The sequence below is a fragment of the Dicentrarchus labrax genome, unplaced genomic scaffold (genome assembly GCF_905237075.1).
Source record: "Dicentrarchus labrax unplaced genomic scaffold, dlabrax2021, whole genome shotgun sequence".
Taxonomy (NCBI): domain Eukaryota; kingdom Metazoa; phylum Chordata; class Actinopteri; family Moronidae; genus Dicentrarchus; species Dicentrarchus labrax.
In genome coordinates, this window is record NW_026136706.1 from 7626549 (window position 1) to 7641054 (window position 14506).

Below are 14506 nucleotides of genomic sequence, written 5' to 3' on the forward strand. Positions count from 1 at the left end.
GACTGCAACCAATGAGCTGCATTGGAAAATTTAAGTTGTAACAAAAAGTAAAACAAACTATTCACAAACATGCCATCTGTAAAGAATTAAACTAATAAAGGGTTGTTGGGTGTTGTTGTGTCTGCTTCCGTGGCAACCTTAGATGTGGAAATCCAGGTTGGTGAACATGTTGCTGTGTGTTACTTTTACGAGTCAAATTAGTGAAGCACATGCCCTCTCTCTCTCTCTCTCTCTCTCTCTCTCTCTCTCTGTCTGTCTCTCTCTCTCTCTCTCTCTCTCTCTCTCTCTCTCTCTCTCTCTCACACACACACACACACACACACACACACACACACACACCTGTTAAAAGAAACTGAGTTGCTACCTTGCAATGCATTTAAAAAAAAAGCTAGACTAATAAATAATAAAGCTGATAAAGATTATTTTTTGACAAATGTCCCTAATTCAAACTGGGGATGTTGTGGGAATATTGAATCTGTCTTAACAACTTTACCACTGGATGTCCCAACAATTAAAACAAATAAAAAAATGTAAACCTGCAATAATTGATTATTTGGGCGAAGTGGAAATAAGTTGAACTTGTTAGAAAACAGTTGCTTATTTACACATCCAGCAGTTTTGGAGCAACATAATCATTCATTTACAGTCTTAGGAAAAAAAGTACTCCCCTTTGTTCACCAGCTAGTTGCTAACTCTGCTGATAGCAGGTTGTGTATCGTAGGTTTTTAGGGCTTCTTTTTTATGAAAACAGCTGCGTGCTGTGGCCTTAACACTATAACAGTGGTAAGATTGAGCCAAAAGAAGTAAAGACAAAGGCAGTTAAACAATGAGCTGAACTCAGTTGATAACTCTCTGTAGATGTATCCCTATGAGCAACACTTTCACATTCCTTTGACATTGTCAATTGATACAATGTTATTATAAAAAATACCGATTATAGATGCTTGAAGGCCTCCGTACTAAAAATGTTGCTTATATTATCTGAATATCTTTAAGAAGAAGAAGAACTATCCTGAAAAGGGAGATTTCATTTCTTCACTCCATTTTTCAGTTTACACTCACATAGGCCTAAAATACAGACATGCACACCCATAGACATGCAAATGAGGGGAGAGAGAGTGGTGTGACTGCCACATGGTCTCACCTTAAAGTCCAGTTTTAGAACTGAGTTTACTGTAAAAAAAAATTATTTAAAAAAAATCCATGATAGATGTGCTAGTTTAGAAGACGGCCTCACTGATAGTACGGATAAAATTAATTAGATATGCCCTAAGAAAATAGAACACCTTTGGCTTAGGATGTAAAAACATCTGCCACCCAGATGTGAACTGTTTGGCTACTAAATCAAACTGGAAAAAGTATGCACACATCAACACTTCTTAACTCAGGCCTGATGTCAAACTACTAAAGACAAGCTTTAGTTTGGATAAGGAAATAAAATACACATCAGGTAACAGGCTGGTATTACATTTTAACTGTACAGCACTTGTTTTAAAGCCAGTTAGAGAGCACTGCTGTGCTAGAAGTAAAATCTCCTGAGGGAATCCCGCTAACCCCGTTTGAAAACACCCTATGTTTTTATTGAGATCATTATCACAAATATTGCCTTTGACAGAATCAATTTCCTTGTTTTGTGCTCTGTGGTGCCATATCGGCTAAATGTTGCATTCTTTCTTCGCGATTCCCACTTCACAGGTCCCTGCACGAAATAAAGCAGGAATGGAAACTGGAGCAGGAAATTGAAAAGAGGGGTCCTGTTGTGTTGTGGAGACCGCTGTGCCTACTGCTATTTCCTCTGAACATGCCAGTCTCATACACTCACCAGATGCATGTGTGCCCTTTCTAATAATCCTCACAGTCCTTGAGGGGAAAATTCTGGTCAGACACGTGATGCAATATTACCCCTGTTTCAGAGATGGATACATTTTTATTGTTAGGGCACTGTAGTACGCCATTTGGCATCCTCAGTCCGTCTTGGCTCATTCTTCATGCAACCTGGTTGGCTGTACCACTTCAAAGGACATGCGACATAGCACACAACAGCTGGCAATACAGCTTGGTGAGTCTCTGTGGCTTACAGGCTGCTCACCAATGTGCCAAAGTCAATTTAGAGTCCCTGCAGATAATAACACTTAATTTTCAGAGGTGAAAAGAGAAATATGAGTCACCACAGTCTGATTTTGTTACTCCAGTCTTTCTGTTGTAATTTGTATTTTTTCTCCGCATTAGTTTATATTATTTAGTATACAGACAGAGACATAATATGAGGTGGAAATTCAAGGGGGTACAGACGAGAATAGACACAAATAATATATTATAAGTAACATAATTTTGTTAATATGTTTGTAGAAAAAGGTTATATCTCATCTAAAGCTAAAACACTTCTCATTAAATATCCCTGTTATCACCAAAATGGAAGACAACTTTGGCAGGCCATTATGTAACAGTATGTGACATTTATACAAGTGCATGTCTAATAAGATCATTGCAAAGTCATTGTACGCCTCCGCTCACAGAATGAGGTTGAACAATCTGGCAGGTTGGATTGTTTGAAAACCCTAATGAGGTCTGGCTGTCTGGTGTGCCACTGGTCTCCAGGAAACAATTAGCAACAGCCCCACCATGACAGGATGTAGTCTGCCATTCTTCTGCTGGGCTCACTCACCCTGCCGAGTAGAACTTGTGCGACTGAGTCCTTACTTTGATAAACAAGCAAACAAACAAACAAACAGTGTGGAACTTTAAGGATCATCAGGTAGAAGAGTGATTAAATTAGTTATATGAGATGCGTGCGATTAAGGTATATTCTGTAGCCAATCCTGTGTGTTTATTGTATATGCACTGTATTGAGAGAGAGAGTAGCTTTTGTAATCAAGCTATTATAGAAAATATAGTGTGAAAGTGGAAGTTCTCTACATGTAAGTGTCTCCAGATGGATATAGTCTAGAGTTTGATACATTTGCAGTGCAATATTGAGAGATGGTGCTATATGACATCAGCAATCTGCACATTACCGGTGATTATGTATCATTAATATCATGACAGAGGTAAATTGGTGAATCTTACCAAAGGGTGAATCTTGGATTTTTCTAAAGACTGGTTTAATATGTGAGCAATAAGTAAGTATAATTAGACTGTTTTTCAGTCACAGAGACTTTAGTTTTCAGATTTGGCAGAAAGGGTTCTACTCTAAACCCTTAATAAACACATACATGCACAGTAGATCTTAGTAAAGTTAACAAAAGCTCAACACATAAGGAGGAAGTTGGGATGGCGGAGGGAACTGCTGCAGCAAACAGTGTTGATATGGTTGTATAAGTTGTGTAAAAGTGTCAGGATATAATGCTTCTTTGTCCAGCTCTATGAACATGAATAGATGTCACTATTTAGCCAAGCAGCTGATCAATTATCCATCCATATGATGTTAATGCATGAATGAAGGATCAGATGACGCAAGTGTGACTTCAGTGCTTTTCCTGAAACACAATGCTCAATTTGAATCAGTCTTGGGTAACCAAATTGTTACCAAGGAAAGACACTGTTCTGTTCAATACTGCCAAACAATTCCCACTTCACAGGTCTGTGTGAGTGTGTCAAGCAAAGCAACATCAACATTTTCCCGTCAGTATACTTCTTTCTGTTTTTTCTGCATTTGCCACTATCACATACCATTAAACCCCTGTCATTCAAGCTGATCTTTGTCACGTTCCATCTCTCCCTCCCTCCGTCTGCATGTTTCTCTTTTTCTTTCACAAAATGTAAAACATGGGAAGTGGAAAAAGTGAAACTGGATTTCACAAAGTTTTTATTTTATGGCTGCCAGTTGAATCCAAATGAGTAACTGACTGACTCATATGCCATTCACTGCCTCCACTGCTGCACGAGTGAGACAGAGTTAAAATGTAGTTACACTGAATTAGTGCTGTATTCAAGCACGAGACAGGATGTGTTTACATTTTCAATATCTAACCAAAACCAAGTATGTTCCCTAAACTTAACCAAAGGTTAAAGTCTCCAGTCTCCCTGCAGTATAAAGTGGATGTCACACTTCCTGGATTGGAAAAAAAATGTCTTGCCAGTGATCGTAACCTAGGCAGCAGTTTTGTTTCCTCCAAACAGTCCACCATTGTATTTTGGGTCAGTATTGATAGCAAAATCTGATCCCAAGTATCCATACTCTGTAAAGTTAAGCAGCAGAATTTAAGTGACAGTGTATTAATATTATCGACTCAATTTTGGGTGAACTAAATATTCAAGAGTAGGGCATTTGCCATTTGCTAGATGAGCCACTTTGGGCCATAAATTAAGAGTATACCCACTTCAGGCACCACTACACCAATAATATGCAGTATGCAGAATATTAGCATGCAAACGCACAAACAAAGACAGTGACTGTGGTAAAAATGACATGCTAAACAACAGCATGTGAATTGCTACCATGTATGTAGACTCTTAGTTTTGTTTGACAAATAAAAACTTTGAAAACTTTTTGCACTCAGAAAAAAAGAGAATGAAAGTGAACTAACTCTCTGGAGTCAACCACATCAGCTGGACATCTTCAATAAACAGATTGCTTAGATGAAACTAACTGTTGTGTCATGGGGTTCAACCACACTTTGATTACCAGTTTTCTGCTTAATTGCTATTCTTGATTTGGAAAAAAAAAACCCAATCAAAAGGTTTCAAGGGGCTCTACATTAACAGTTCTTATAAGGAACAAAAAGGAATAAAAGAGTTTAAATTTCACCAGGGAACAGAGTAGTTAGGAGTGAGAGGTACGCTTGCCCTGGTGGATTTCACTGTTGACTGGAGTGAGTGGTTAAAATCCCTGTAGGTGTTCACTGTTTGGCTCCTTTTGTGTACTGAGGTGAGCACAACATGGATTATACAGGGCAATGGATTCATCAGTCCTATAGAATTACACCTGTAAAAACCGCCCATTTAAAATATTGTGTATGACTGCTTTCACTTAGATTTTCACAGGTGAATATACAATAATACAGTGTGTTTATTTAATTTATATTTTACCATAATTTCCTTTAAAATCAATATATTGTAAATAAATTCTGTCCACCATTTATATTATCTTTATTGAGCTTGTGTTGGTATAATGTTATTTGTCCTGTGTGTGTGTGGGGGGGGGGATTATAATATACCTGCAGTTTTATAATTATGCGAAAGTATATGTGTGTTAAGTGTGTGCCCACGTCTATTAGTGAACCTCTTTTGTGATTAGCTGTTGAAGGGAATCATGCCGGCCGACAATCAGGCACTAATTTAAAGTCAGAGTAAAGGATTCTAGGGTTTTGTGCACGTATGGAAGAAATGATCGTTATTAATTAGCTCATAAGAAACTGCTCTTATGTTTGTCATAAAATGGCCACATCTAAGACAGCATACAAAAACTTAGCTTCTAGTTCTGTGTATAGTCCAGTGTAATTAGACAGAAATGCATTCTTAATTAGTTTGAGCAGTCAAGTGTTTTGAATCCAGGTCACTTTACAAACACGTTATAAACCTAGAGGAATGAGTGCAGACTAAATTAAATATTTGAGGATCTGTGTGGTGTTTGTTCACCACCACATTAATGCAAATGTTTTCTATTTTGCTATTATTCTTATCTCTCGAGGGTCAGGGTTACATGAATTAATGGAATGGTGCAGTCAGAGCTGCAGTGTTGCAGAGTAATTTCTTGAATTCTCCTATATTCTATCTCATTTTATTTTTAAGGATCTGTTTGCATATTTATTAACGGAGCGTTGCAATTGCTTGCATTAGGCACAAATACTCACTAACATCTTTGAAATTGAAATTAAACATCAGTGAACTAAGGTAGCGCAATTTGTACTGCTTATACTGTACAAGCCAACAACAAAACCAGCACAATGTGACTCTTTATCCAGTGGGTTTAACTGCACAGCCCCAGTTATGTAATAGATGATAATCCGCTGTTACCATAGTAATGCTGCTCACAACTGGCATGGAAATTGCACTGTGGTGAAAGTAAAAATCAAAGCGCCTTTTCCACCTCGCTGCCATTCCTCAAGCTCTCTTTCTGTGCACTAATGTGTTGGTGTTGTTGGTGGATTAGAGCTGCATTCTGTTTATCACACTGTCACAGGACTTTGACTCTACTGGAAGTGTTCCCCACACCTCTTAGTCCCTTTCGGATGTTCCTGAGCAGCATTATTGTGCGAGCTTGTGAACAAGCCTGTTGTCTGGAGCAGACTCTATGAAACTTAGGCATACAAAATGTACTGTATTTTGTCAGGTTCTGTGTAGGTATTCAGAAACTGGGGGACTGACATTTGCTGTAACATAACAAGGGATTATTTGACTCCAGAAACAAGAATACACCTAATCCACTGAAATAACACATTTCATCTTATGTTGAACTCTTAAGCCAAATCTAATGAAAAACAAGATAAAGAACAGAGTGAAAAGTGATAAGCAAACTGTTCCGGCTTTTGCTGAAAAACCAGGAAGGATTATTTTGCTTTATGGATGTGCTATGAATTGAGCATCTGTGCAGCCAACAAAGCCGAACTGATGTAATAGTCCAGTCAGTGATGTCTCATTATAACAGGGGTCAGCATTAGTGGTCTGGAAGAGGAATAGGATATGGCTTGGGCTTGACGGATGGACTGGTTTTGCGAAGCTTGTACATATGACTAAATTGAGAGAAGATTCAGATAAATTCAGTTATTTTTAATACATTCAGAAGTCACCATTTACAATCTATTTTATCTGGCTCAAATCCATCTAATCCTTCTTACCTAATGTGTCATGACACAGAAAAAACGGTATGTCAGAAGAAAAACAGATAAAGGAGGATGTCAAAAGAAAAACAGATAAAGTGAATGCATATTAAGTCATGTCATGAAGACTGTTAGTGTAGAAACAAAGTGTAAAGTAAACAGAAAGAGAAAATATGTATCTCTGCGGTCGTGCCAATAGAGTCTCATAAAAAATTAAGAGGGCGAGAGAAAGACAAATAATAAAAGACAGAGAGAGAAACACACTGGGGGACATACAATGGAGAGATGGCACATACGCAGGCAGGCATGATAACAGTCATCTGAGGAATCCTCAGTGTCAGGAGACCCACGAGGGATCACTGAAGCCATATACATCTGAACTACAGCCACCGTGCCTGGCTTGGCTTAACAGGATTGGCTGGTGTGTTGTGGCTTGGATACCATTAATCCCTCTTATCCACTTACTGCACCTTAAACTGTGGAGGAAGGATTGTTGCTATCTCCTGTTAGTTATCCCTTCTATAAACCTGCAGCAAAGGAAAAGCCTCATATTACATCCAAAACCACTTATGAGCGTTCTTATAGGGTTTTGAATTACTTTCCATAGCGAATGTCATTGTTGGTTGATATTTCTATTGTATTGCATTGCATTGTGTTATATTCTATTTTAAAAAAGCACACCGGAAATCTCCAAATCCACCTGTTCCTTGATGTTGTTTTATTTTCCTCATCCTTTTATTCTTTTTGTTCTCAGATCCGGTCCTTTAAAACCTGCCAGCTACTTGGATTTACAGCACTGTGAGTCTTGGAGCCAATTTTCTCATTAGCACTTTGGATAGTGTCCTGGGTTTCAACCTGAAAGAGTAGAGTTCACATGCTCTCTCACAGTTTTCATGTAGCTTTCCTCTTGTGCCCGCAGTCCACATCAGATATTGATTACAGGTTTAAATACCTCCTAGCCTGCATGTTAAATAACACTCTGGACCACCTATGTTCACACTGCCGACCCAGATCAGATTTTTTGTTTGCACATATGAGAGTTCGATCTTTTTTAGTTCTGACCTGGCACACACTTTCATATGTGGTCTAAATCAGATGCAGGTCTAATTTTTTGCAATGCAACCTCAACGTGAACAGTCATATTAGAGATTCATGTAACATTTATGTCACTCCAGAGCTATGTTCGTCATGTGGGTCACTTGAGGGCCGTGACATTTAACAAATGATGTGAACAGCCGAACAAAACAAAAAAATCTGGTCTGAGCAATAAATCAGAAATGAGTGCTGAGGCTTGCGGCGTGAATGCAGTCTAACTACATTGTAACAATATCTTGCGTCACGATATGGAAATACAAGAGATTTTTGCAACATTTGTGGAGTTTTGTGACAAAGAATGTCAAATTTCTAAATGGTCAAATAATGAAAGATTACAGATGTAGCCACAGCTTTATGTGGTTACTGTTGATCATAATTTATTTTATTGTATTTCATTTTATCAACATTTTACTGCATGCATGCATTGGTCTCTAAATCCTATTTTAACAATTGATTACTTGTAAAGCAGTTTGAATTGCATTGTATTTGTCTTAAAGGTGCTTTATGAATGAAGCTTGAATGATTGATTTAGGTGTGTGATACACAAATTCACCATCTTCTTTAATAGTCTTATCATGTTTTGTTTGTCTGAGACAACAGCAGAAAAAGTTACAGTCTGTTTCTCATTCCCACAGTATCAGCTGACCAACAGCAATCAGTATGCAGTCATGCAGATGTTGTGGCCCCCGTTTAGAGTCAAAAATCCTGCTTCTCACCATCTTGGATATAAATCACTTGAGTCTGAAAGAAAGTTGTCTCTGTGCTGGACCAGTGGGGCAAATCAATGAGCTGAGCATGCACGACAGAAAGGACTAAAACCATGAGGCTTAATTAAGTTAGCTGGATGCACAAACACACGCCCTGTTAGCCTTTTCCCTTCTTCTGTGGGTGGCTGAAATCTTAAAATTAAATAAGATAATGGAAAAGAGGAACATTATTAGATTATTCCAAGGGGGTTACAAGTAAAGCCCTGTTCTCTCACAGCAGTTTACAGAACCAGCAATTTCCCCTGTTTATCACGTGTGACACATTTGCATGCCTTGGCATCTACCCTTCACTCCCCTGTCCCCCTCTGAAATTGCATTAACCTACAGTGTATGAATGTGCCAACGTTAGCTTATCTCCTAAAAGATAATGCTGTGCTCTCTGGAGAATGCTCAGCTATCATGGGTTTGGAAGAATTGATCTTCCCGTCATAACGTGCAGGAAATCCATCCACTGCTGTCAAAGCAATATTACAATGAATGCATACAGTGTGTATTTCCTGCAGATCTTGGATGACTCGGGAGCTCTAACAGAATTACCACTCGTGTTTGGAAGAAAAACAGCTAGATTTGATAAAGCAGTTGTTTTGAAAGGCCTGTATTGGCATTTCTGGAGAGTTGTTGACAGTGTTTCGGTGCACAAGCTGCTTCTGTTAGCAGAGAGGAATTAGTTGTGGCTTATTAGTGTTTTGGTGCAATGAAGACAAATGCATATTGTTTTTCCTGACAAAAACTAGAATTAAGCCATTGGCTTTTATTGCCGATTATGATATTTTGGTCCGTCTGCCGAAGATTTCTTCTCAATCTCTGTGTGGATTACAGTTTCTACTTTGTTTCTCTGTAGGTAGAGTATGGTTATACCCCTTGAAGTGTTTAGGATCCCTTGTGTAACAGGTAGAATACAACAGAAACACTGATTGGTACAGGGTCCAAAACTGTGGCAATAAATCAACAAATTATCATCTTATGTTAAACCCATGTCATAGTCTTTTCTAGGATTCCCTAATTCCTCACAAAGGTCATATGACATATGATGTGACCCATTTACCCTCATATTTCATGACATAGAGTGATGGATACATTACTTTGGTTCCCTGCCACCATCTTACGTGGAGCTTTATTACTCTGAAAACACAATTAGTCTTTTCTACCCTTCGAAAACCGAAATCGAAAAAGGAATGCATGAACAATAAGGTACACTAATTACCCAGAATCCACTGTGATTGTTCATTATATCCTTGGATGGATAAAGTAATATATAAATAAAAGTTTAAACAAAGAGTCAAAATTATATTTAGACATTTTTTAAATATTGTACATTCTGTTCATAAATGGCCTAAAATGCATTCATTTATTGTCCTATTGAGGAAAGCCTTTACCAATAGCCCTAAAACCTGAAGGCAAAGCCAATCAAAATGAATTAACCAATTCAATTCAACCCATTTCACTCTATTTTTAAAGACATTCTCCCCTCACTATTAACCAGGCAGCACTCTTGGTAAGTCGACAGGTGACAACTTGGAACAAATCCTCTTCCAGAGTTTCATCTGAGACACAACATTTGCTTTGGCAGTATTGCAAATGATAATGAAAAAGGAGAGAGGTGTACTGTGACTCATTTAGGTTTATGTTGACTTTCACTTTTCACTTTGCTGAATTAAAACAAAATGTCAAATCATACGGCATGGCAGGATAGCTGCAGGGTCTCTACCACGACAGCATTCAGGTTTGCCATAGCATTAAGGTTTTCATTTTCTGTCACTCTTACTTTTTAAAGCCCTGACAGATGTCACCAATGCTGACAACACTGACAAGACAAGTGACAGCACAGGTGAGAAAAAGTCTCTCTTGACACATTTTCATGTCATTCAAACTCTTAAGAAAGAAAGTCAATTTAGTCAGTATCACTTTTGTGACTCTGAGAAACTGCACTGAGAAGAGATGTCTCGTAACCAAGTCTGTTTAGGTTGCAAAGTCAATCTACTGCCCATAATGAGCGATTCTCACATTATCTGTTGTCGACCACTGCTTTATATTCTGTATAAAAAGCTTCTTCTTCAGTTCATTAAATCCCTGCAGCCATCTGAAGGCAGCAGGACAGCTGTGTTTATAAATCTGATTTGACAAGTACCAGAGCAATGCCATTACACACATTCATCCACTGTGTTTACCTTTATTAAATTACATGCTACAAAATAACAGCACACACCTCTGGACATATCAGCCAGGTCCGTTAAAACCTGTAATTCTGCCTGTTTATGTGGGAGACATCAGATTACTGAAGTGTCTTTTCATTTGTTGAGCCATTGTTGTCATGCGTCACTGTGATTGGCACAGCTGTTTCAGAGCGACTTACTGAGTGTATTCATTAATCACCACACCACACCATTTATGTGCCACATCAGCCAGTCCTTTTGCACTTTGCACTGTAGCACCAAAATAGCAGGTGCGCTTGGAGACGCCCACACATTTTGTGCACCTAAAGCCTACCACTTTGTGCTTGGAGTTGCAAGATTAAAATAGGGCCCTAAGAGACCGAAAAAGAACATTAACTTTAACTTTAAGGGGCACTTAAAGAATTACAGACTAAACTATTGTGAAGAAATCACATGGACTGTAATTGGACATGGACAGCATCTGTCAGGTTTAATGAGAGATACAGTACTTGTTCCACTCTTCTCATCCGCCTCTCAGTGCCATTATATGCGAAAGCAGGAGTTCACTGTCTGTGCAAATGAAGGCAATAAGAAGATGAAGAAGATGCTAACTTGGGTATTGCCTTGTTTTCACCTAAAACAGCATCAAAGTGACAGCCTGTGTACACAAAAGCTTATAAAAAGACATTTTAATTGGAAAAATTAGCTTTTCAGAGTTGGAGTAAGAAATGTTTTTAGCCACTAGGCAACCAACTGGTCTCTGAGGTGAAGTGTACCACGGTTGCACATCTGAGTTTTTGGTGCAGATTTGCTCAATTGTTGTATGTTAAACTATATAATTATTTATCTCTCTGTTTTTTTATAAATGGCAAAAGGAGAAGTACATCAATAAATCCATGTACAGTACAACACGTTCTTTTGTGCATTTTACAGTGAAAAACAGATTTCTCCATTTTGTTTCCTTGTATGGAATACACTGGTAGCATTAGATATATGTAGTGTACTACAGTAGTACTGGGTGATGGACAAGCAAATGGTCCTAATATAATCTTCTGTAAAGTGCTGGTGGTATGTCATATTACCTGGTACGGCATCATGTGTGAACCGTATCTGCCTCCATTACAGCAGATAAACTCTGGATGAATCCTATTTCACACTGCCGTGGACGAGTTTCAGGGAATACTTATTATGTTGTCAGTGGTATCCTTTTAGAGGAGAGTGTGGCCGGGATGAGTTGTCCCATCGATGTTCAAATCAGCTTTCTTTTCTTGCTAATGTGGACAAGCCCATTTTAGTGGATACTTATTATGCTGTCAGTGTTTTCTTTAGAGAACAGCTCCACTGGGTTGAGTCGTTCCAGTTCTTTTCAGATGAGCCCCGCTCTTAAAGCTGGGGTGTTGCTGTTTACATAATCCTGGTCTTACATACGGCTTCATTAGTGGCAGCATCAGGTGTCCTTTGAAGTCTGCCATTAAAATGGTCCACTGTTGTGCAGTAGTGAGATCAGTGCTTTGGATCTATGAACACATACTGTACACTGCTGGATGTCAGGACACAGTTACCACAGAATTGCAATTCATCACATTTCTTTGTCACTCTTTTAAGGTATCTACCTATCTTCTGTCTTTTGCTTTCACTCTCTATGAGTGCTCCGTGGTCTATATATCTTTTACATGGAGGATGGCTTCACAGGTTTCTACTTTGATCATGAAGAAAAAAGTCCATCTTTATTATCTCCTGTCCGCTCCAGACTGTGTTTGGATAATAAGTAGATAGTAGATAGTGTTTCAAAGGGATGGAGAAAAGAGAGTCACAACTCAGTCTTCTATTTCATCCACCTCATTAAAACTGTTTTCCCATAGAGCATTGTTTTTGTTTTCACTGATATTGTGTCGTTTTTTGTTTTCAAGGCAACGCTTGTCAGAGATGTCTTTTGCTACTTGTTTAAGCCGCAAGATATGTGTAACTTCCTCTATGCTGACAACTGTTTATTAAAAGTTGGGGGGGGGGATGTGACTTGATAATTAAAGGTTTCTTCAGGGACAGAGTTAGTCTTTATAATATAATTTTGTTCTAAAATCTACAGTTTCAAAATTATCCTACTACAAATTTATAAAACAAAAAAAGATTAAATATATGGTGGATGTGTTGATATCAGGTGAAATCTTTTAGTTTTTATACTGTATACAACTCTATAATGATGCTAACCCTTGTGATAATCTTCCGTAAAGCGGATTTAAAGTTCACAGGCATTTCTGCGCTACCCTCAGCATGTTCACAGCCACTCAAACTGTTAAGATGAGTCATGCATATTTAACATAAAACCAAGGAGATTCAGTAGCAATTTGTATTTACTTTCATTCAGCATCTCATAATGAGCCTTAGCCAGCTATTGTGTAATGGGATTGTTTCAGAGAGCTTGCCCACATCAAAGACCAGTTGGTTGGAGGAAGTTCACAGTTAAATTTCTTTTCTTCGTAAGGAAGAATTTGAAGAGGTGTGTTTGTGCTAAAACAATGTTTCTGTGATTTTTCAGTGTGCTGACAACCTGATACCAACAACTATGTCGAGCTTTTTTAAAATTTATTTTGAGGTGTTTTCCTCACCTGCAGAGTGAAGAAAATGTGTCGTAAATGAAGCAAAAATAAAGATGATCAGCAGCAATATCACCAGGGAAGGCTTCCTGCACACATTCTTTGCAACACCTCCGGTTTTCCAGCTATGAAACTGTTCCTTCAATCAACCTTTACATGCCTTTACAAGACAGTTCAGGCTGTCTATGAGTAGGTACATCTTGCATTTCTGGGAGCATTTTGGCCAACAATTTTTCAGCTATCTAAATTGCTAATCAGGTATTAGAGGAAGGCTCTTTTCCAGGAGGCAGATTATCATTTTCTGAAAACATGTTGTGCTGCATATAAATAATACAAAGCTCAATTTTTTCTCAACTGGAAAATCTACTGTGGGTATATGTCTCCTAAGTATTAAACCAACTGCTCAATGAGACAAGTTGACACATGCAGTTGTTCTTGAGAGGGTTTCCTGGAAATCACCAAGTGAAATAGAAAAAGGTGAGGCAGACTCTGGCTATAAGAAAGCAAATATTCACCCACAAAGAGTACACTGAACTCTGCAGATTTGTGATTACACAGCTCTATGAGGATAGTTTCTATTATATGTTACGTGCATGCATATGAACAATTTATAATGATCTTTTAACTTATTAGATTTACTTTACCCTGTATTAATTGAAAGGCACTTAATCAGCTTCTTAAGTGATATGGGTTATGTATTTGATATATATGAGCACAAACATTTTTGGGTTATTTAAAATGAAAGATTTCTGTGTTTTCTGCGCTCTTCTCGCTGGATAGGGTGAGTTGGAAAAGGTTGATGCTGCACTCACGCAGTGTGGGCAGAATGCGAAAACCTACCATTATTCCGACTTGTTCACACATTATACATAGCCGCAAACTGTGGAATTTTAAAATTATGACCCCATAATACCAATACCATGCTTTCAAAATGGCATGTCACGCTTTTCCACTTTCTGTGCACAGGAATTTCCCTACAACAACAATACATAAGTTTGTTATCAAGTGAAACTGAATAGAAACAAACAGTATAAGGCTCCTATTAAACTGAATTGATTCCCTTAGCACGGATATTTGATTTTATTTAGATTTAACTGTCAGCAATAGAGGCTTTGCGGCCAAGTTGCCAGCGATTTGTT